This window comes from Cucurbita pepo, unplaced genomic scaffold (genome assembly GCF_057944985.1).
Source record: "Cucurbita pepo subsp. pepo isolate OVF unplaced genomic scaffold, ASM5794498v1 scafford_35, whole genome shotgun sequence".
NCBI lineage: Eukaryota > Viridiplantae > Streptophyta > Magnoliopsida > Cucurbitales > Cucurbitaceae > Cucurbita > Cucurbita pepo.
The window spans coordinates 117,501-120,000 of record NW_028257940.1 but is presented as its reverse complement, the minus strand read 5'-3'; positions in this window follow the sequence as shown (position 1 = coordinate 120,000).

Here is a 2,500-nt window from a genome sequence, read left to right as displayed (position 1 = left end):
ACCTCCATAAAGAAAACATCACACCCAATACCTATGAAGCGTGAGTACACGTATAAAGCCTTGAAGGTTAGCCCCTACAACAATTCATCACACCTAACATCCGTGGAAAGTAAGAACGTGTATAAAACCTTGGACTATAAAAATATCATCAAACCCAATACCCGTGAAAAGTGAATGTTCATTTTTAATGCTTGTATTGTTGTGACTTTTTTTTTTTTTGGGGGAACTAAGAAAAGAGTGACACCCGTAAAAATTTAACTATTTTTTTTTTCTTTTGGTTGTCTAAAACAATAAAATGAAGAGTTTTGATACTAGAGCAAGTACATTACACTAAGACACCCACCAGGACCTTGTTTTTACAATCATCATCCATTAATTGTGAAAGTACATGTGGAGTGGTTGGTTTGTTGTAATTTTTTTTCTGGGAGCTAAGCAACATGAAAGAAAGAATGATTCCCACAAAATTTCAGATTTTTTTTACAACTCTAACTATTTTTTCTAATTTCTTATTATTTAATATTTAAAAATTCATTAAAAAAAAATTGGTTGGTTGAAAAACTATGAAACTTGATTTCTAGATCCATTACAATGTCCAATCCATGAATCAATCGAGTTCATGGAAAAAAATATTATAAAACTTGAGATATTTGACCGTATGACCGTTCAGAAAAATCGTATCTAGGCCTGGCAGACCAAAAATGCCTCAAAATGTACTATATAGGGGGGTGACTAGTCTGCATGGGCTGGGCACGGGGGTACCCCCTATATCTTCCGCCACCCCCACGCCCCAAGCACTATGCGCCGCACATGGGCATATGCTTGGGCCGTACGGGTGGTGGTCGGAGGTCGAGGGCGTTTGACGACGGTGGTGCGGTGGCGGAACGCGCACGGTGGGGCAGTGTCGGAACGTTCCCTCGCGCTCGCCCGCCCCGCCATGCCCCACCCGCGTGCGCCCCGCCCTGCCCCACCCCCGCCCTGCCCCGCCAGCGCGCGCGCGCGTGCGCGCCCCACGCCCCGCACAGCCCTCGTTCTCCCGCGCGCGCGCCCCGTCCCGCCCCGCCCGCGTGCTTCTGCGCGCGCGCGCCCCGCCCCGCCCAGCCCTCGTTCTCCCGCGCGCGCGCGCCCCGTCCCGCCCCGCCCGCGTGCTTCTGCGCGCGCGCGCCCCGCCCCGCCCAGCCCTCGTTCTCCCGCGCGCGCGCGCCCCGTCCCCCCCCGCCCGCGTGCTTCTGCGCGCGCGCGCCCCGCCCCGCCCAGCCCTCGTTCTCCCGCGCGCGCGCGCCCCGTCCCGCCCCGCCCGCGTGCTTCTGTGCGCGCGCGCCCCGCCCCGCCAGCGTCTCCCGCGCGCGCGCGCCCCGCCCCGCCCGCGTTCTTCTGCGCGCGCGCGCCCCGCCCCGCCCCGCGTGCTGCTGCGTGCACGCCCGCGCCCCATCCATCACCCATTAATTGTGAAAGTACTTGTGGAGTGGTCGGTTTGTTGTAATTTTTTTTCTGGGAGCTAAGAAACATGAAAGAATGATTCCCAAAAAATTTCAGATTTTTTTGACAAATCTAGCTATTTTTTTTAATTTCTTATTATTTAATTTTTAAAAATTCATTAAAAAAAATTGGTTGGTTGAAAAATTATGAAACTTGATTTCTAGATCCATTACAATGTCCAATCCATGAATCAATCGAGTTCATGGAAAAAAACACTCTAAAACTTGAGATATTTGACCGTATGACGGCTCAGAAAAATCGTATCTAGGCCTGGCAGACCAAAAATGCCTCAAAATGTACTATATAGGGGGGTGACTAGTCTGCATGGGCTGGGCACGGGGGTACCCCTATATCTTCCACCACCCACACGCCCCAAGCACTATGCGCCGCACATGGGCATATGCTTGGGGCGTGGGAGTGGTGGTCGGCGGACGAGGGCGGTTGACGGCGGCGGTGCGGTGGCGAAACTTGCACGGTCAGGCAGTGTCGGGTGCGCCTTTGGGCATGTGACATGAGCCTTGTTGAGAATGAAATGTTGCGATGTTGCCTTCTAACTTGGGCTGGCTTGAGGATGGTTGATGGTTGGTACGATGATGAAACATGCAAGGTGGGGTGGAGCCGGGTGCCTTCGGGCGTGCGGCATGAACCTCGTTGAGTGTGTGACGTTGTGGTGATGCCTCGCCAGCCTTGGGCCAGCCCTATGTTTTGAAGGCGGGTGGTGCCAGAACATGTTTGGCTGGTTGGAATCGGGTGCCTTTGGGTGTGCGACATGAGCCTTGTTGAGCACGGAATGTTACGATGTTGCCTTCTAACTGGGATTCTCTGGTGTGAGGACTGTGGATGGCTGCTGGTACGATGATGAAACATGCAAGGTGGGGTGGAGCCGGGTGCCTTCGGGCGTGCGGCATGAACCTCGTTGAGTGTGGGACGTTGTTGTGGTATGCCTCCCTTCCTTGGGCCAGCCCTATGTTTTGAAGGTTGCGTGGTGGGCAGAACATGCTTGGTGGGGTGGTGTCAAATGACT